The sequence below is a fragment of the Onychomys torridus genome, chromosome 6, assembly GCF_903995425.1.
Source record: "Onychomys torridus chromosome 6, mOncTor1.1, whole genome shotgun sequence".
Classification (NCBI taxonomy): Eukaryota; Metazoa; Chordata; class Mammalia; order Rodentia; family Cricetidae; genus Onychomys; species Onychomys torridus.
The window spans coordinates 89,655,643-89,678,746 of NC_050448.1; positions in this window are offsets into that span (position 1 = coordinate 89,655,643).

Sequence of the window (23,104 nt, forward strand, 5' to 3'; positions counted from 1 at the left end):
CATTTGTTTGAATTTTTCCACATTTTATCAAATTACTTTCAGACATATACTTACTAAACTGGTGTTTGCTGATCTCTTGTAAATGTGTGATATCTTTTTGATCTGGCACTCCACAATTTTTATATAGAACTATTTTTATCTCTTTTCTTTGTTTATTTTGAGACAGGATTTATCTGTGTAGCCCTAGTTGTCCTGGAACTCACTCTGTAGACCAGCCTGGCCTCAAACACATTGACTCTGCATCCAAAGTGCTTAGATTAAAGGTGTGTACTACCACCACCCATAAAACTGTTTCTAAATAAAATTTTATGGGTTTGTAGCCTATAAAATGGGACAGTTGATTATTAACACTGACAAAAATCATTGTATAAACCACTTAATCCTCAAAAGAGTTTATTTTTTGTATAAAATAGACAGTGTTAAATCCTCAAAAGAGTTTATTTTTCTGTATAAAATAGACAATGTTGAGTCTGCCTTAAATCACAGTTTTCATTATTATTTACAGGTAGAAATTAGACAGAATACAATATAACCCATCAACATAATAAGGAATTCAAGACTAATGGATACACATGTTATAAAGTCAGAGAAAAATAATGAATAGTATTATATAATCCTCTTAATCATGGTCTAGCAGGAATATCACATAGAATATAAGGAACAATGACAAGCCAGACAAAAACTGTCTATAAATATTAAAGAAAAAGAAGTACTAACTTTTATTTACAAAGTTTTAGAAGCCAGACATGGTAATTCATACCTATATTCCCATGTCTTAGAAGTAGATGCAGGGAATCAGGAGTTCAAGAGCATCCTTTGCTACTCAGTGAATTCTATACTAGCTTTGGGACCATGTATAATCAACCCATCTCTAAAGAACATTGTGAATCAATAGGTAAGTACTTCAGAAAAACAAAACAACTGGACAGTAGTTGCAAAGACACAAAGTCACAATATACAAAGTAAGTATATAAAGCTTCAATGTTTGCCAGTTTACTAGCAATTACCATTCATAAGTTAAAACAATAGAGAATTACTTCATTAACAGTACCAATAGGTTATTGTTTTGTTGTGAATAGAATAAACTTAGCCTGTGCTTACATTATTCAAGTAGAACTTTGTTTTTTTCATGTTTGGGCAGTCTTAGCAAAATAAAACTGTTCAATGATGTTACCTTTAGATCGATGAATTTAAGTTTTATAAGTATATTGAAGGTACACAAAATTTAAAGGGGAATGTAACAAACAATGTATTGTAAAATCAATTCTGATACATGGAAAGAGAATAATACACAATAATTGAAATATTATTGAAGAAAAAATATAGAATAGAAAAAAAAACTAGTAAAAAGTAGATCTGAGTAAATTGCACAGCATCTTTCAACATTTATTTTAAAATACCTTAGAGTTCAATGTATAATTGGGTAGAAACAAGATTCTAACAATCATGCTAAAAAGGTAACAGGTAATTGTGGAATTACAGACCATTTCTATCTAGTTGTGTATCTTGTGTATTTTCTGTGATCAATAAATGAGCTTTAATCACTTGAAATGTTATTTCAGATAAGCAATAGGGTGAGTGAGTACAAAGGCACCTAAGGAATAATGGCAGCAGGAGTTGATTGGGTATGGTGGTATTGTGTTCCCCGAAATATTGTGTGTTCCCCAAAATAAACTTATCTGGGATCAGAGAACAGGATGGCCACAGTATTAAACATGAGGATAGGCAGTGGTAGCACATGCCTTTAATCCCAGCACTCAGGAGGCAGAGCCAGGCGGCTCTCTGTGAGTTCAAGGCCACATTGGAAACAGCCAGGCATGGTGACTCACACCTTTAATCCCAGAAAGAGAGCCTTTAATCCCAGGGAGTGATGGCAGAGAACAGAAAGATATATAAGGCGTGAAACCAGGCACCAGAGCTAGTTAAGCATTTCGCTGGTTAAGTTTTTAGGCTTTGGAGCAGCAGTTCAGCTGAGACCCATTGGAATGAGGACACAGAAGTTTCCAGTCTGAGGAAACAAGACCAGCTGAGGAACTGATGAGGTGAGGAAATTGTGGCTTGTTCTGCTTCTCTGATCTTCCAGCATTTACCCCAATAACTGGCCTTGGGTTTGATTTTATTAATAAGACTTTTAAGATTCATGCTACAATTGGGACTCTGCTGAGTGTGTTAAGGAGGTTGTTGGGAAGTTATTTTCTTGGTCACAGAGCAAGGAAGGCTCTGAATGTTTCACACCAGAGGAAGTTACTTTGTTGTGTGACTTGATCACAGGAATAAACAATTAATGTTACCCAAGAAATTAACACTGTTAGTTGTCTGTTAGAAGGGCTCAATACTCTTTTTGTTATTGAAGTACTCCATTAAAGCTTAAGTGAATAAAAAATGTTTCAACTGTAAACACCCACATTCAGAATTTTTACATTTACTTAGGTTAATTGTGGGTGTTCAGTATGTATGTCTGTATATAAGGAAGAGAAAGTAGAGAGAAACCTGTTTTTTTTATCTACAGATTGGGAATGATTTGTTTATTCTAAATATGCAGGATAATTATAGCCTCTTTAAATGGCAGTTGTTACTTTAAAACATTTACTTTTTTTGTACTAACCAGAATTTCCTCATGACACACATGATATGTGAAGTAGTGAAGTACTCTAAAAAAATAAAATTCATACATATATATATTAACAATGAAATATTAAAACTTGTTCATGAAGATTGTGAGTTTGTTCACTAGTTTTAAATATTCTATTATTTTTTATTTTATTATTTTTTCCTTTTATAATTATACACTAAGATTTTTCATTCTCTTTAACAGCTTATCTAGGCATGTAACATACATTGTCTCATTACAAATTTCCAGAAATATTTCTATACTTATTAAGTTTTTCTTCCCAGATTGACTATTTAATCTTAGAAACACTTAAATATATGCTTACATTGGTTGTTCTTCTTGTAAAATTCCATCCAGGCAACCACTCTGACAACTGAAGAGCCATTGCTTTAAGGAAACTGACCTGGGGTTAAATTCTCAACATCAGAAACATATCACACATGCACACCCAATTTTTACAAAATATCAAGAACTGAGGATATTTTGGTCAGAGTATAGACTGTAACACATACTGCATATGAATTTCCCAGAGGGAACAATCAGTTCTGTTGAGTCATTTAAAAGTTGTTTAATTTATTTCTTTAACACACACCTTTAATCCCAGCACTCGGGAGGCAGAAGTAGACGGATCTCTGTGAGTTTGAAGCCAGCCTGGGCTACAGAGTCAGTTCCAGGAAAGGTGCAAAGCTACACAGAGAAATCCTGTCTTGGGGAAAAACAAAAAAACAAAAAAAACTCATGTGCTTTTTGTTTTACAAATTTGGTGTTAACTGAGCATATATGAAAATTTTTAGATGAGAGATATTCAATATAGGTACATTTTTATAATATACGTCTCATACATTTCTTGCCTTAATCTCAAAGTAGTTTGTATTTCTGACTGTTGATTAACTCTCAAAGGGGTTTGGAAGTTTGCTGTCATCCAAATAAACGATAATAATTGTGTTTCAGCACCATGCTCTTAATTTTCTGCCTGTGGAAGGATTTTAGTTATTTGTTTGTATAATTTAAATAGAAACCTGCTATGGGATGTCTTTCTGTATGCTGTGAATATGTGTTGCTCTGATTTGTTGATAAATAAAGCTGCACTGGCCTATGGCAGGACAGGATGGAGCCAGGCAGGAAAATCCAAGAGAGAGAGAGAAGAAGGAGAGTGGGGCAGATGCTGCTAGTCACCACCAGGAGAAGCAAGATGTAAAGTACTGGTAAGCCACAAGCCATGTGGCAAAGTACAGATTTATAGAAATGCGTTAATTTAAGATGTAAGAGCTAGCTAGAGAGAAGTCTGAGCAATTAGGCCATACAGTTTGAAAATACTATAAGCCTCTGTGAGCTTATTTGGGTCTGAGTGGCTGCAAGACTGGGCAGGACAGGATAACTTCCAGATACAGAAACCTATAAATTCAATTTTAAAACCACACATTTAAGCCAGACAGTGGTGGCGTATGCCTTTAGTCCCAGCACTCAAGAGGCAGAGCCAGGCGGATCTCTGTGAGTTCAAGGCCAGCCTTGGCTACCAAGTGAGTCCCAGGAAAGGCGCAAAGCTACACAGAGAAACCCTGTCTCGGGGGAAAAACAAAAAAAACAAAAAACAAAAAACAAAACAAAACAAAACAAAACAAAAAACCCACACATTTATAATCTTTCAGGTTTTACAATATCTGTGATTAAAACAACTTAATTTTTGTGTAACATTTAATGCATCTTATTAACAACTTGACAGACACTACTTACAAAGAAGCATTTTGCTTAACATCCTGGCTATTTCACTAAAGAACATGAGTCCTCAGTACAATCCTAAATATTCATAGATTTCACTTAAAATTTTGGGAGATTCAACAAGGTAGGCCTTCATTTGTCATCTTTGGACACTGAAGTCAGTATAATTTTAAAATTGTTTAAGAGTGTGGCTATGGCATTGGATCCCTCAAGTCTGTATCAGATAAGATTATTGGTAGAACATTTAAAGAGAGAAAATTTAATTCATAAAACTAAATGAATAACGTTTTGGTCTTTGAAGAACAACAGATTGTGCAGAAATTAGCAGATGCTCCTGGTGTCATCTCTAATGCCAAGGATCTGCAGATACTGGATAAAACTACCTGGCTTTTCCTTATAATCAGTCCTCTCACTGCATGCAAGGCCTGCCATTCATGACCTATGCAAGCCAGAACCAAGCTTGCTGCCGAGCCTGGGAAATGGTGCTTGCAGCAGTCACTTACCTTGTGTAAAGAAGACAAGACAAGGGAACAGATCCTAGGAGAAGCATATCAGAGCTAGCACAAACAGAAAGCACTGACTTTGGAAAGAACAAGACAATCTTTTTCTTCCAAACAATCCAAAAGTAGCTTTGAAAAAATAAGGACTAGTATTAACAAATGAGTCCTAGACGGACCAAGTGAAGTAATTTGTTTGGTTGACAAAACACTAAGAAGAAATAGGAAGGGGAAGGAAATCCTGCTGCCTTGGTAATGCCTTCTGCTATTTCTATACTACTTTAGCTGGTAGGATTCCCACTGTGTCTATTTCTCTTACCATCTCTGTGGCTGTTACGACTAACATACAGATCGGCCAAATTGAAACTTAACAGAGAAATAATGGTATTAACTGATGTTATGGCTCAAATGGACTTAATTGATATCTACAGAACATTCCACCCGAACAAAAAAGAATATACCTTCTTCTCAGCACCCTATGGACCCTTCTCTAAAATCAACCACATACTTGGCCACAAAGCAAATTTCAACAGATGCAAAACAATTGGAATAATCTCCTGTGTTCTATCGGACCATAATGGTTTAAAGTTAGATTTCAACACAAAACAAAACAAAACAAAACAACAAAACAACAACAACAACAAAAACAAACAAACTACAAAAATCCTACAGTCTCATGGAAACTGAATAATGGCCAACTGAATCACCAATGGGTTAAGGAAGAAATAAAGAAAGAAATTAAAGACTTCTTAGAGATCAATGAAAATGAATACACCCCATACCAAAACTTATGGGACACTATGAAAGCAGTGCTAAGAGGGAAATTCATAGCACTAAATGCCCACATAAAGAAGCTGGAGAAATCTCACCCTAGTGACTTGACAGCACACCTGAAAGCCCTTGAACAGGAAGAAGCAAAGTCTCCTGGGAGGAACAGATGCCAGGATATTATCAAATTGAGAGCTGAAATCAATAAAATAGAAATAAAGAGAATACAAAGGATTAATGAAACAAAGAGTTGGTTCTTTGAGAAGATCAACAAGATAGACAAGCCCTTATCCAAACTAACCAAAAGACAGAGAGAGAGCATACAAATTAACAAAATCAGAAATGAAAAGGGGGACATGACAACAGACAAGGAGGAAATCCAGAGAATCAACAGGTCATACTTCAAAAACCTCTACTACACAAAACTGGAAAATCTAAAAGAAATGGATAATTCTCTGGATAGGTACCACATACCTAAGTTAAATCAAGACCAGATAAACCATTTAAATAGTCTATTAACCCCTAAGGAAATAGAATCAGTCAGTAAAAGTCTCCTAACCCAGAAAAGCCCTGGACCTGCTGTGGATATTGCTCTGTGTAAATAAAGTTCTGATTGGCCAGTGGCCAGGCAAGGAAGTATAGGCGGGACAAGAGAGAAGAGAATTCTGGGAAGTAGAAGGCTGGAGAGAAACACTGCCAGCCGCCTCCATGAGAAGCAACATGTAAAGACACTGGTAAGCCACAAGCCATGTGGCAAAGTATAGACTAACAGAAATGGGTTAATTTAAGATAGAAAAGGTAGATAACAAGCAGCCTGCCACGGCCATACAGTTTATAAGCAATATAAGTTTCTGTGTGCTTTCTTGGTTGGGTCTGAGCGACTATGGGTCTGGCGGGTAAGAGAGATTTGTCCTGACTGTGGGCCAGGCAGGAAAACTCTAACTACATGGCGTCCAACGTGTCGGCAAGAGTTTCCACCTAAAACCTGAGAAAAAAGATTCTAAGACGGAGCTAAAAACAGCTTCCTAATTGTCTCTCTCAAGTTAGCAGCAGCCCGCCGGTTTCAGCTACTATTGCGGGTTCCTGGCGTGTGCGTCTGACCTGCAGTGTGGCAGGAATGAGGAGTCTACAAGCGGCACTTTACTCTGCTGCGTGGTGGATTTAGCCTTTGCTAGTTTAAAAAAAAAAAAAAAAGTTTCTGGGCGATGCGCTGCTTTGATAGAAGTGCTTCTGATAGTTGATAGTACACATGGCTCCAGACCCAGAGCTGGCGGTAAACTGTACCACCGCCATGCTGGAAAGCTGAGGGGGGCGGAGCCAACAGCCATAGGCGTTTCTGTCTTACAAAGATGGATATTACACAGAGAATCTGGTTTCTGTTGTCTTTGAGATTTTTAACTACAGAAAAAGATTTGATGGTAAAAACTGTTGCGTTAAACAAATATGCAAATTTTAAAGGTAACTTCACTTCAAAATTTGGATATAAGGATATGTTGCTTTGGAAAGGAGTCTCTGCTTTTGTTTCCACAGAAAACCATAGGCTGTGGATTTGTTCCAGGTTAAGATACATCAGGTTTGATCAGCCAAGACCACCTGAAAGGTCTCCGATGACACCATGGCTGAGATGATCCAACATCAAAAATGGTTTCAAGGCAACTGGCTCAGAGGTTCACCCTAATGGACTACTCCATAATCCTAAAATTTTCTTTGTGTCCCCATAAGATACAGCGCCCCCCTCCAGCAGGAAGTAGTAAGAAAAACTACGCCCACATTCCCAAAATTATCAAGCTGGCTTTGGAGATGGAATTGGCTCACTCCTTCTCTAAACCCAGACATATTGCTAAAAGAAAGGGTTAAGAGATTCTTGTGTCCCAAATCAGAAGAGCCCTCTGGTGTGGGACAGAGAAAAACCAATATTTTTCTTTAAAGCAGGTTGATTATAAATGAGATCTCTTTCTAAAGAAGAAAGGGGAATATGATATAGATATAATATGATGAATGGGTAGATTAGGGAACTTACTTCTAAAGAGCAACAACTTGTTTAAAATGTTTTACATTGGTTTAGATTTTAGTCTATTGATACAAACTTAAAGTTAATTTTGTTATACTGTGTATATTTCTAATCGTGTTTAAGGTATTATGTTTGTATAGCTCATTTTAAATTGAAATGGATAATTAAAAGTAGATTAATAATTAGTCATCTATGATAATCATACTCGTAGCCATGTTAGTTAAGTCTTCTAGATATACATAGAGATATTTCAGATAGGTAGGTAATCTTCAAATACTTCAAAGACCTACAGAATATGGCATTTAAAATACTTTTAAAATTTAGACTTTCTGGACAGTGAGACATGTCTGCTCCTGGCAGCACCAATTTACTTCAGAGAGGAGGATGGGCATTGAAGACACTTCATATCTTATCTTCACCTTGGCAAAAATAGCCATTTGGGCAAGAAACTGTTCTTACCTGGACTGCTTGATCGACTGGACATGCAGGACCCATAGAAAGGTGACCACTAAACTTTGCTGGACAAAATAGTCCTTCAGGTTCCTGCTTCACAGAGGAAACTGCCAGACATTCTACAGGACATTGAGAGAAGTGACCGAGAGACTCTAGCCCTGTGGGCTGAAGACAAATGCCCCAACTTTACAAAGGAACATTAGGTGACTGTCCAGGCTGCCAGCTGTTTCTGTCTACCCTGCAAGACTCCTAAAAAATGCTTGCATCCTTCTCCCGGTTCTCAGGTAATGTTATATCCTTCTGAGGTCTTTGATGTGGTTGAAGACTAGATAGTTATAAATTCTTCAATTATGATACAAGATAAGTTAGATATAAAACTTTAGACTCACAAATATAAGATAGATAGGATACCTTCTTTCATATTGTAACTGTAATTCTTGCTTGATAATTGTTTTGTTATATGTAATTGTACTATGTAAAAGTTAAAACTTTCCTTAAAAAAAAAAAAAAAAGAAAAGCGGAAGTGCTGTGGATATTGCTCTGTGTAAATAAAGTTCTGATTGGCCAGTGGCCAGGCAAGGAAGTATAGGCGGGACAAGAGAGAAGAGAATTCTGGGAAGTAGAAGGCTGGAGAGAAACACTGCCAGCCGCCTCCATGAGAAGCAACATGTAAAGACACTGGTAAGCCACAAGCCATGTGGCAAAGTATAGACTAACAGAAATGGGTTAATTTAAGATAGAAAAGGTAGATAACAAGCAGCCTGCCATGGCCATACAGTTTATAAGCAATATAAGTTTCTGTGTGCTTTCTTGGTTGGATCTGAGCGACTATAGGTCTGGCAGGTAAGAGAGATTTGTCCTGACTGTGGGCCAGGCAGGAAAACTCTAACTACATGGACCAGATGGTTTCACTGCAGAATTCTACCAGATCTTCAAAGAAGATTTAATACCAATACTCTTTAAATTATTCCACACAATAGAAGCAGAAGGTATGGTAGAGGAAATAGGTTCACCAGTCAAAGAAAACACTAAAGCCAACAAAGTCATGACCTAAAATGTCCAGGAAATTTGGGACACCATGAAACGACCAAACCTAAGAATAATAGGGATAGAAGGAGAAGAATACCAACTCAAAGGCACAGAAAATATGTTCAACAAAATCATATAAGAAAACTTTCCCAACCTAAGGAAGGAAAAGCCAATAAAAATACAAGAAGGTTACAGAACTCCAAATAGACTGAATGCAAAAAAAAGTCCCCTTGCCACAAAATAATCAAACCTCTAAACATACGGAATAAAAAAAAAATATTAAGAGTTGCAAAGGAAAAAAGCCAAGTAACATATAAAGGCAGACCCATAAGAATAACACCTGACTTCTCAATGGAGCCTCTAAAAGCCAGAAGGTCCTGGATAGATGTTATGCAGATACTGAGACTATGGATTCCAACCCAGACTATTATACCCAGCAAAACTCTCAATCAACAAAATATTCCATGATAAAACCAGATTTAAACAATATCTCTCCACAAATCCAGCCCTATAGAAAGCACTTGAGGGAAAAATCCAACCTAAGTAAGTTAGATACACCCATGAAAACACAGGCAATAGATAGTCCCATACCAACAAATACCAAACAAGGGAAACATACAACACTATCACAAAAAAAAAAAACCCCAGGAATTAACAATAACTGGTCATTTATCCATCAATACCAATTGTCTCAATTCACCTTTAAAAAGACAGAAGCTAACAGAATGGATATAAAAACAAGATCCATCCATTTGCTGCATACAAGAAACACACCTCAACTTCAAAGACAGACACCACCTCAGAATAAAAGGCTGGGAAAAGATTTTCCAATCAAATGGATTTAAGAACCAAGCTGGTGTAGCTATCCTAATATCTAATAAAATAGACTTCAAACTAAAATCAATCGAAAGAGATTGTGAAGGACACTACATATTTATCACAAGGAAAATACAACAAAATGAAGTCTCAATTCTGAGGTTTTTATGCCCCAAATACAAGGGAACCAACATTTGTAAAATAAACATTACTAAAGCTTAAATTGCACATCAAACTCCATACACTAGTAGTGGGAGACTTCAACACCCCACTCTCACCAATGGATAAGTCTGCCAGACAGAAACTTAACTAACAGATATTATGACTCAAATAGACTTAATAGATATTTACAGAATATTCCACCCGAACACAAAAGCATATACCTTTCAGCACCCCATGGAACCTTCTCCAAAATCGGCCACATGCTTGGTCACAAAACAAATCTCAACAGATACAAAAAATATGAAATAACCTCCTGTATCTTGTCAGATCATCACAGCGTAAAGTTAGATTTCCACAACAACAAAAAATACAGAAAGCCTACAATCTCATGGAAACTGAATAATGCCCAATTGAATCACTAATGGGTCAAGGAAGAAATAAAGAAACAAATTAAAGATTTCCTAGGATTCAATGAAAATGAATGTAAAATATATCCAAACTTATGGGACACTATGAAAGCAGTGCTAAGAGGAAAATTCATAGCACTAAATACCCACATAAAGAAGTTGGAGAAATCTCACACTAGTGACTTAACAGCACAACTGAAAGCTCAGGAACAACAAGAAGCAGAGTCATCCAGGAGGAATAGATGCCAGGAAGTAATCAAATTGAGAGAGGAAATCAATAAAATAGAAACAAAGAAAACAACACAAAGAATCAATAAAAAAAGAATTGGTTCTTGGAGAAAATCAGCAAGATAGACAAGCCTTTATCCAATTTAACCAAAAAGCAGAGAGAGCATCCAAATTAACAAAATCAGAAATGAAAAGGGGGGCATAACAACAGAAAATGAGGAAATCCAGAGAAACATCAGGTCCATACTTCAAAAACCTGTACTCCACAAAATTGGAAAATCTGAGGAAATGGACGATTTTCTGGATAGGTACCCCATACCTAAGTTAATTCAAGACCAGATAAACTATTTTAATAGACCAATAACCCCTAAGGAAATAGAAACGGTCATTAAAATTCTACCAACCCCCCCAAAAAAACCAAACCAAAACAAAACAAACAAACAAAAAAACAAACAAAACAAAAACAGGACCAGATGGTTTCAGCACAGAATTCTACCAGAATTTCAAAGAAGAGCTAAAACCAATACTCTTCAAATTGTTCCACACCATGGAAACAGAAGGAACATCACCAAATTCTTTTCATGACTCTATAGTTACCCTGATACCCAAACCACACAAAGATGCAACAAAGAAAGAATATTACAGCTCTCCCTCATGAACATTGACGCAAAAAATACTCAATAAAATACTGGCTAACCGAATCCAGGAACACATAAAAAAAAATTATTCACCATGACCAAGTAGGCTTCATCCCAGGGATGCAAGGATGGTTTAACATATGAAAATCTGTCAATGTAATACACCATATAAACAAACTGAAAGAAAAAACCACATGATCATCTCATTGGATGCTGAAAAAGCCTTTGACAAAATCCAGCACTCCTTCATGATAAAGGTTCTAGAGAGATCAGGAATACAAGGAACATACCTAAATAAAATAAAGGCAATTTACAACAATCCAACAGCCAACATCAAATTAAATGGAGAGAAACTCAAATCGATTCCACTAAAATCAGGAACAAGACAAGGCTATCCACTCTCCCCATACTTATTCAATATAGTACTTGAAGTTCTAGCTAGAGCAATAAGACAACAAAAGGAGATCAAGAGGATACAAATTGGAAAGGAAGAAATCAAACTTTCACTATTTGCAGATGTTATGAGAGTATACATAAGTGACCCAAAAAATTCTACCAGAGAACTCCTACAGCTGATAAACAGCCTCAGTAAGGTGGCAGGATACAAGATTAACTCAAAAAAAAAAAAAATCAGTATCTCTCCTATATACAAATGAAAAAAAGGGCTGAGAAAGAAATCCAAGATACATCACCCTTTACAATAGCCACAAATAATATAAAATACCTTTGGGTAAGTCTAACTAAGCAAGTGAAAGACCTGTGTGATAAGAACTTTAAATCTCTGAAGAAAGAAATTGAAGAAGATATCAGAAAATGGAAAGATTTCCTATGCTCATAGATAGGTAGAATCAACATAGTAAAAACAGCAATCTTACCAAAAGCAATCTACAGATTCAATGCAATCCCCATCAAAATCCCAACACAATTCTTCACAGACTTGGAAAGAACAATACTTAACTTGATATGGAAAAACAAAAACCTAGGATAGCTAAAAAGAACCCTGTATAATAAAGCAACCTCTGGAGGCATCATGATCCCTGACATCAAGCTCTACTATAGAGCTATAGTAATAAAAACAGCTTGGTACTGGCTTAAAAACCAACCTGTGGACCAATGGAATTGAACTGAAGACCCTGACATTAATCCACACACCTATGAACACGTGATTTTCAACAATGAAGCCAAAACTGTACCATGGAAAAAAGAAAGCATCTTCAACTAATGGTGCTGGAATAACTGGATGTCAACATGCAGAAAATTGCAAATATTTCCATATCTGTCACCATGCACAAAACTCAAGTCCAAGTGCATCAAAGACCTCAATATAAATCCAGTTACACTGAAATTGATAGAAGAGAAGGTAGGAAATAGTCTGGAACGAATTGGCACAGGAGATCACTTCCTAAATATAATACCAGTAGCACAGACACTGAGAGAAACATTTAATAAATGGGACCTCCTGAAACTGAGAAGCTTTTGTAGAGCAAAGGACATGGTCAATAAGACCAAACAACAGCTTACAGAATGGGAAAAGATCTTCACCAACCCCATGTCTGATAGAGGGCTGATCTCCAAAATATATAAAGAAGTCAAAAAGCTAGATATCAAAATTCTGAACAATCCAATTAAAAAATGGGCTACAGAGCTTAACAGAGAATTCTCAATAGAAGAATCTCAAATGGCTGAAAGGCATTTAAGGAATTGCTCAACATCTTTAGTCATCAGGGAAATGCAAATCAAAACAACTCTGAGATACCATCTTACACCTGTCAGAATGGCTAAGATCAAAAACACTGAAGAGAGTTTATGTTGGAGAGGATGTGGAGAAAGGGGAACACTCCTCCACTCTTGGTGGGAATGCAAACTTGTACAGCCACTCTGGAAATCAGTCTGGCGTTTTCTCAGAAAATTGGGAATAAATCTTCCTCAAGACCCAGTTATACCACTCTTGGGCATATACCCAAGGAATGCTCAGTCTTACCACAAGGACACATGCTCAACTATGAGCATTACTAACTATCAGCATTATTCATAATAGCAAGAACCTGGAAACAACCTAGATGCCCCTCAACTGAAGAATGGATAAAGAAAATATGGCACATATACACAATGGGGTACTACTCAGCAGTAAAAAAAAAATATCATGAAATTTGCAGGCAAATGGATGGATCTAGAAAATATCACCTTGAGTGAGGTAACACAGACTCAGAAGGGCAAACATATGTGAGTATGTATTCACTCATAAATGGATACTAAATGGGAGGGAAGGGATGCCCAGACTGCACACCACAACTCCAGAGAAGCTAGATAACAAGAAAAGACCCTAGGAGGGACACATGGATGATCCTGTGAAGGAGAAGTGGATGAGATCTACATGAGTGGGCTGGGTGGTGGTGGTGGTGACAGAGGGTGAGGAGTGGGGGATGAAAACATAGGGAAATGGGAGGGTCAAGCTGGAACAAGGATAGAGTATGAGAGTAGGGAGGAAGATACCATGATAGATGAGGACATCATAGGAATAGGAAGAGGCATGGTTGTGGGGAGGCTCTCAGGAATCCAAAAAGATGACCCCACCTTGGTCTGCTGGCAGTGGTCCAGAGGGCGTACTGTACTGGTCTACTCTGGTGACCAGTCTAGCAAATAACGTAACTGTCATCATAGAGCTTTTGTCCAGTGACTGATGGAGGCAGAGGCAGAGGCAGATGCAGAGATCCACGGCCAGGAACCATGCATGCTGAGCTCCAGGAACCCAGGTGATGAGAAAGAGGAGAGATTGTGCAGGAGAAGAATGTCGAGATCATGATGGGAGGACGTGCAGAGATGATTGGTCACACTATTGGAACCCCACGAACTGAGGACTGGTGCCTGTGGGGCCCCTATGGGAATGTTCTAGGCCGTCTGGATATGGAAGACAGTTGCTTGGCTCAAACTGTTTGGGGGGACATCCAAGCAGGGGGATCGGGAACTGTCCCTGGTCTATGGGCAGGCTTCTGGGAATCAGGTGCCTGTGGTGTGATGCCTTGCACAGCCTTGGTGCAGTGGGAAGGGGCTTGGACCTGCCTAGGCTCAGTGTGCTGGGCTCTGCTGACTCCCCATGTGAGACCTCGACTTGGGGGATGTGGGGATGCGGTGTAGCTTGGGAAAAAGGGCTGGGAGTGGGAGGTTGGAGGAGGGGGGAATCTGTGGATGATATATGGAGTGAGTAGAAAATTTTTTTAAAAAGAGTAGGAATATGAAGAACCAAGAGAGTGTCTACACATCCCTATGTGGCAGGAATTTTAAAAGTTCTTATTAATAAGAACAAACCTTAGGCCAGTTATTGGGCTGGAAGGTCAGGGAAGTAGAACAAGCCATAGCTTCTTCACCTCGCCAGTTCCTCAGCTGGTCTTGTTTCCTCAGACTGCAAGCTTCTGAGTCCGCATCCAGATTGATCTCAGATGAACTCTGCTGCTCCACAGCCCTAAAAGCTTAACCAGCCAAAATGCTTAACTAGCCAAATCCTTCTAGTTTCTGGTCTTCATGCCTTATATATCTTTCTACTTCTGCTGTCACTCCCTGGGATTAAAGGCTCACTTTCTGGGATTAAAGGCATGTTTCTGCATGCTGGCTGTATCCTTGAACACACAGAGATCTGCCTAGCTCTGCCTCCCTAGTGCTGGGATTAAAGGCATGCACCACCACCACCAAACTTCTGCTATGGCTTGCTCTGACCCATTTTCTAGCCACCATTTTTGGCTCTGTTCTAGTGGCTGTCTGTTCTCTGACACCAGATAAATTTATTAGGGTGCACAATATTGTGGGGAACACAATACCACCACATCCGTAGCCTTGGTCTACTTTTCTGTGGACCTTTCCCATAGTCATCCATTTTGCCCCTGAGTGTAGAATTGTAATGAATGTGCCATGTCCTTGTCACAACCTTTATATACATTTTCTTTGCTTATAGCAAGTACTGTAATAGTGTCAACTAAACTACAAAGTCCGAGACCCCAGAATAAAGACCTAAATTTTTAAAACAAAACAATATTTCAGTAGGAGTTGATGGTGAATGCTACGGTATCAGTAAAGACTAAAACTTGCAATTAGATTTGAGAGAAGTATTCATATTTATTCACTGTTCTAGCTGCTACTCCAAATAAGACATTTTTGTTACTTTGGCCTTGGGTGTGTGTGTTGTAGTTATTGATCTCATGAAGCCTTTCTGTCCATCCCATTGGGAAGATTGTTAAGAACACTACTCCATTCATTCATAAATGAGTATGCGCAGATGGAAAAAAATCCTTCTCATTGATTTTCCTTAATACATAGTGGGATTTTTATTTAGTTGAAAAGTATGTAAGATATAATGAATGAACGATTGATTGACTGTGTGTAAATGTCTGTCTGTTTATTATGTGGGCATGTGCCTGCTGTGGCGCATGGGGGGAGATCAAAGGATAACTTACAGAAGTCAATTCTCTCCTTCTACCATGAGGATACTGAAGATGAAACTCAGGTTGTCAGACTTGAAAGCAGGCACCTTTACCTCCATCTCACTGGCCCCAGGATGTAAGGGTTCAAGTAGATTTACACATAATAGTGACACTTTCAATGGTCCTAACATTCTCTCTCCCTTGCTATAAGATTCATAGTACTAAAATTCTCATTTATTTTAATATTTAACCTATGAGACATAAAATAAACTCTACGATTGCATCTTTTAAAAAGAAAGAATTAAGAGCGAGAAAAGAATTGTTCAAATTAAAATGGATTTCATATATTCCATCTGTCTCTGTGTTCCTAATTTGAACTTTGAATGTCCCAGGTCTTAACCTTAAAAATGAAACCACTTAAGTTGCCACATTCTTACCTCATGAGGATGTTATAAAGACTAAGTAGAAGATTGAGGATTTTAAATAAAATAACATTCTTATAATAACAAATGCACTCTACTTTTGATAAAAGGAATCTTTCAGATTAAATGTTACTTTGAAAAATTTATGTCCATATGTGTTTCCCAGTCTTTGTAGATTAGATTGTAAAAGCTTTAGAAAGAGTATCTATTGTTTGCCCATAGTTTGAATGTGCGATACTTTGACCATACTGGAACTGGCAGAAAATACAGTATTGGGAAGACTGTTAAGCACTGAGGAGCTGTAAAACAAATTAACTTGAAGTTATTCAATACAGATGTTTTAAGAATCAGATTGATTTCCATTTTTAACCATATTTACCTATCTTAAATCTATGTGGCATCTGTTGGGAAACATATAAGAAGGGCATAGAAAAATATCAGATTCGTTGAATATGATTCACAAACATTCAGATCTCCTGAGACTGGAATTACAGGTGGTTGTGACCATCTCATAATGGTGATGGGAACTGAACCTGGATCCTCTGGAAAAACAGCAAAAGCTCTTAATTGACCCATGTCCTCAGCCCCCCTAGAGGGGCTTAAATAATAAAAAAAATATTAAGGAGTAAAACATAAATATACACAACCATACCCTTTATGGTTTTGGAGTTCACTTATCTTTGATTTTACCTTAGGACCTTTCAGACAGGGTGGACCTGCATTTTCTCTGAATTGGCTCATTCACTGTTCCAAAAGTAGAAAATGTTTATCTGAAAATTCTGTAGGAAATTCACCTAAATCTGAGTTCCTTTGAAGTTTTGTAAATTATTTCATAGTGAAATTATAAGCACAATTGTCAACAGTTGTCATTGTGAGTTCTTGTTAGCGTGGTTATGTTATGGAAGTAAACATGTCTGGCCCCTCTCAGTTCCCACTTTCTACAAGACAATGACCCATCTGTGAGGTAAGAGGAACTAACTGAACTTTTTAAGAGACTAATTTCTTCCACTCATGTAATAGGAAAACTATAAAGTGAATGTCAAACTGCTTTTTCAGTCTTTCCTCAAAATAATTGACCTGAAGTCCAGAAAAGAACAGGAAAGACAAACCATGAGATTTTGTAAAATAAAGACCACATTTAAAACATTTTTATTAAATATAAATTTAATAATTAATTTGGCCAGGTCAAGTCTTCTCTTAGAAATTCGTATGTAAAAATATAGTAAAACCACAGATTTTTTTGGTCTGGATATGTATGTATGCATCTATGCATCTATTGACACTAGGAAAGGTAGAGCAAGTGTAGTTAGGGATACAGCCCTTTGAAGCATATACAAGTTGATTGATTGGCTCTATCCTCAACACCACAGGAAGGAAAAGGATAAGGTTAAAGCATGAGCATGGGAAAAGTAGAATGAATGCCAAATATTTTAAAAAGGTGACATGATTTTTGTAGCAGCTACTTCTTTCCCTTAACTCTGCCTAACACTGTTTGCATTAGGGACACTGAGGTTGGATAATGTGTCTTTAGTGTCTGCGTGGTTATTGAGGTCTCAGTACATGAAACATTGGCTCTGAAACAGGGGCTCCATGATCCTAGAGATTTATGATGACATTATGGAGGAGATGTGGGTTTTCCCCAATAGTTAATAAAGTTCCATGAACACTGAAGATTTCTAAAACATCCTATCTCTTTATCTGACTTTCCAATCCATAATAAAAAATTCTATTTTAGTTCTCTCATATGGCAATATGAACAAATGGTTAATTTAAAACATTGTTTAAAAAGTGATTATTCTTTATCTGGTTTTACATAGTTGATATGAGGCTTACAAATCAAAATGTACAAATCAAAGTTGACAACATGCCTTCAACATTATTTTTCATGTGACAAAATGGAAGTATATTACTAACTATGCTTAAATCTGAAGAACTTGCATCAATAAAACTGTCACATTTTATCACATTTTGAATCTATGTATAAACAATTAGCATTGGCAGGCTGAAAGGTCGCCCAGGAAATAACTCTACTGGAAGTTCCCCCGAGTGAAGCTAAAGGCAACTTGGATAGACAGCTCTCTTTGATTGTTCCCTGTTTGCTGCTTTTATCCATTCTTTCATTGAGTTCAACTGAAAGCCCATGGACAGGTTTCTGGGAGATTCAACATCTGGCAGTCAGCAACAGGCTAGAGAGGTTAGACATAATTATACCTCACTGTGACTCCAGTATGTTTCCTTCCAGAGGCATAAATTCAGACCTAGGTTATGCCTAGTTGGGCAACGGCCAGAGGAATTCAGACCACAGAGCACAGATGCATAAGGCAGCAATAACTCTATTCACTCAAGAGAGTTTGCCTGAAAGAGCCTTTTACAACGCTGTGCTGGCTGAGATGTGAGCAGAAGGCAATGGCTGAACCATTCTCACCTAGAATAGGTCATGGAGCTCTCACCAGAGAGAGGGGAAAACAGGTTAGAACACTAGACATGTTGCTAGAAGCTCTGTAACTGGCCAGCTCATAGGTAAGTATTCCTAAACGAATATGTATTCATTTCACTGTTTTACATTTAAGTGAAGACCTAAAAAATGACTTTTACATGCAAAGAGAATTGGGTAGAAAACACAAGCTTGAAAGATTTTGGAAACTACAAACAACATAAAGAATTTCCATCTGAGAAGATGGGGCCTAACAGAGTTGTTGAGTTACTTGTATTTCCAATGCAAGGTTCTTAATTTGTAACTAGATATTCTAGGCTCAAATACAATATGTTAGTAAATTGCTTTATTAAAATATGTTAACACATTGCCGTTATAATTTTAAGAGCTGGTTGGCCCTATTTCTCTGATAAATGGCATCCCAAACATCATTCTGGCTTCATTAGAAGAAATTCTCTCTCTCCCCCTTCAAACTGTGATCTCAAACTTCATGATTAGGGAATGGTTCTTTGGTGAGGACCAATATTTATTGAAGTATTTCTAGTTGCCTTTAAAATATTCTACTCCTGATTTGTATCAATTCCAGCTAGCTTGCTAATTGTCAAACCATATGAGGAAATTTCATGTAGTCCAATTAGGCAAACTTCAAGCGATCATTTAAAGAAGACCCTGTGCTTTAAAGTTTAGTGTCAAACAAAGAATTGAACATGCATGCTTGTTAAGCTTAACTGAAGATCCTTGAGCACTGATATTACTTAAATACTCACAGTAGGCCCTGGATTCTAATATCTGTGTCAATAGGGAGAGAGAGAAAGAGAGAGAGAGAGAAAGAGAGAGAGAGAGAGAGAGAGAGAGAGAGAGAGAGAGAGAGAGATGAATGAAGGAAGAAAGAAAAGGAAGAAAGAAAGAAAGAAAGAAAGAAAGAAAGAAAGAAAGAAAGAAAGAAAGAAAGAAAGGTATTCATTCAAAACATCTCTATCAAGTGGCTAATATATACTGGTACCCGGTTCCTACTTCAGTCCACTGTTGGAGAAAAATATTTTAGAAATTAAAAACCATTAAAAACAGAAAGGACCAGTCAAGAGGATGAAATAATTAAAAGATGGGAAAAATTGAGCAGGGAATCTAATACTTAGGGTTAAGAGGACCACACCTAGGAGAGGAGGTTTCTTTGAAACAAGTCCCTCCTCTTAGGCTTTCCCTGTGAAGTGACCATGTTTTGGGCCCTAAGGCCAGGCCCAGTATAGAAACCGTGGGGTCTGCCAGTTGGCAAATTCTGCTGGTAGCTTTCCTTTTCTATTTCCTTCTCTGTCCCTTTCATCCAAGTGCAGGGCTGACTCTGCTGGAAAAGCAAATCACTGATATCTTAGTCTCAGCTGCCATGCTTTCTCCCTCTCCCATGTCCTTCCAGTGCAACTTTGCTCTCAAAGAGGCTAGCCCCTCTGTAGTACTTAGGCTTTGAGCATTTGAGAAGCCTTCCACTTTCCAGCTAGAATTCACCTACAAGATAAGGGTTGTGATCTTTATGGTCCATTCATGCCACCTTCATACCTTCCTTAGTCTCTGGATTAATATAATAATAACAAATACCGTTGGGATCAGGCAGCGTAGAGCCCACTGATTCCATGCCTGCCTTAGGAAGCAAGGTTTTTTGCAGAGGGATAAGGTTACGGCTGCCAGCCCAGGACTCCAGCCGTGCGGCCAGTGAAACGTGGGCCTTCTCCCCTCCTCCCCCTCCTGCCTCCAAAGGACGAGGGGCTCCCAGACCGGTGCAAGTAGAGTATCTTTATTGGATACAGAAGCTCCTCGAACGCCCTGTGTGCTCCGTGGCTCCTCAGCAATTCCTTTCATTCCCAAAGTGCAGTAGCCAAGCACCGGTCCCGCCTAACTCCCTCCCATTTCTTTTCGGAGGTTTGGGGAGGGAAGGAGGGGGAGGTGAAGAGGGAGGATGGGGTAGGGGGTGGCCGGTGGGCTGGGCCTGCTTAAGTCTGGATCCTCTGGCGAGAGACTGGGCGGGCTTGGGGCTGCGGGGAAGCATGTGATTGGGTCTGACCTTCAGTCGGCTTGTCAGTTTCGCGGGCACACAGGGGGGAGGGGGTGTGGGCGGAGGAGGGGGCTGCCTGAGCCTTGTCCGGCCCACCGACAGCTTTCTGTCTTAAATCCTATAAGAAGAGGATTCTATGTTGTCTGGACATTATGAATAAAACTACACTCTATAGTAGATCGAGAATCTACTACCTATACATTCTTACAGTATTAAGGTATCAGTAGGGCCACAAATTTCTCTGAGAATTTCATGAAATACATACCTCAAAGAATCTGGAGCTACTGGATTGCAAAGCAGTTTAAGTTTGTTTTATGTGCACTAGAGCATCTATCATGAAAAAGCAGAAACAGAGAAAATGAGACTAAAGCTGGCACCTGTAATTAGCTGCCCTAGGGCTAGCAGAATGAGCATAATAACAGCATTCTGATAGCAAAGGAGACTGTGCTTGGGCCCAGGACTTAAGGTTTACAAGAACCAATGCAGATAAAATAATTGCCACTCATGATGTCCAACCAAGTCATGACCAATGCTGACTGACAACATGATATCATCGTTCTAAGAAACCCAACAGCATTTTGTGGTGAACTAGTGACATTGTATAGCTACTTACCCTTCAGACTGCTAGCAATTCATCTTGACTATAGTTCATCACCTACATAGGAATGACTTTGTCTTGATACTTAGAGGGCTCCCACCTGACAATGGTATGCTTGGTCTAATAGATCAGTTGGAGCACATTAAATCTGACTACAAAACACATTGTAGCAGAAATAAATGAATTTTATTTAGCAATAAGAGTATGGTATAGAATCTATTGCTCTACCACATAATTTAGGAAAAACTTTTGGCTGCAGACAGTGATAGAATAAATTTTATAAAGATAACTATTTGGAATTGAACTCTGATGAACCATGAATATATCACTCTATATATTAATATATTATATAATAACATACTATTATATAATATTAATATATATGATCTAATAATATTTACATGGTTAACTACCTATACAATATATCAATACACAAAATGGCACACAATTGCTTAATATTAGTAATATTAAAATTTACACAAATTAACATGTGAAATAAATTCTTATATTAAAATTTTTCATGATTTTGATATATAAATTATTTACATTAATTTTATTACATTCTCCTATTTTAACAAATCAATTTTTAAGAATTTATTTGTTTGTTTTACATCCTGGCATGTTTCCCCTCCTTCCCTGTTCTCCTCTCCCTGATGTCCATTCTATTCTTATCCCCCAATCCATCAGCTCTTCCTCCTTTTCTGTTTAGGAAATGGCAGGACTCTCATGCCTAAATGGCCAAGGTTTCTAGTGACTAGCATATCTTCAGGTCCAGTAGGGTGTCCCCTCTTGGGTTTTGGGATTAGGGGTCCTTAGATCTTGCCTGGCCTCTGGTAAAGCTGAAGTCTTTTTCTTAAGTTGTAGACCAGAATATGGAGCCTCAAGGAGGGAGTACAGACTGGGGTCCCCAGGAACAAACTGGCTGCCAGTAAAGCTGAAATCTTCTTCCAAAGTTGTAGAGTGGGATATGGTGTCAGGGGTGGGGTTATGGCTGTGTGTAGACTGAGATTGTTGGTCAGACTTAAAGAGGTTTCTTTGGGCAGAGAGTAGTATCATATTTACAGTTCCTAGGACCAGTCTGGCCTCCTGTAAGGCTTCTGGGGCTGTGGGCCCTAGTATGGAACCCAAAGGAGGGGGGCACAGTCTTTGATTATTGGGAAGGTTTTAAGAAGTGTTAGGTGGGCAGTTTCTTACCTGGGGTTCCTTCCTATATCCTCTCTGGCCTCTGGTAAAGCCGAAGACTGTAGACGAATTTCTAAATGGTTTTATTACATAAAATAAATAAATAAATAAATAAATAAATAAATAAATAAACAAAAAACAAACAAACAAACAAAAAAACCACAGAGCCAAATATCAGGGTGAAAGCCTTAGAGAGATCAGGGAAATAGGGAAAGCCATTGCTAACCTCACCTCACTAATTCTGCAGATTCCAAATGTGAGCTACTTCCTGTCTACCCATGTCCATATGCCTTGCTCTTCTGCCATCTGATTTGCTCTCTCTGTTCAGGTAATCACTTCCTCTTTCTACCCAGCTCTGTCACTTCCTGTCTGTCTGTACAGACTTCCATGGTTAACTAGTTTTGGAATTTAAGGTTTGTGCCACCACACCTGGTTCTATTTCAGTGTGGCCTTGAACACAAAGATATCCTCCCTGCCAAGTGATAGGATTAAAGTCATGTGCTAACTTTGCATGACATCTGTGCTGTGGCTGGCTTTTTCCTCTGATCCCCAGGCAAGCTTTATTTATTAAAGCACAAATAAAATGTCACCACATTTCAGCACAAATATAATATCACCACAGAAGACTTCTTCCAAAGAAATAGGCCAGGATATGGAGCCCAGAGTGGGGGTG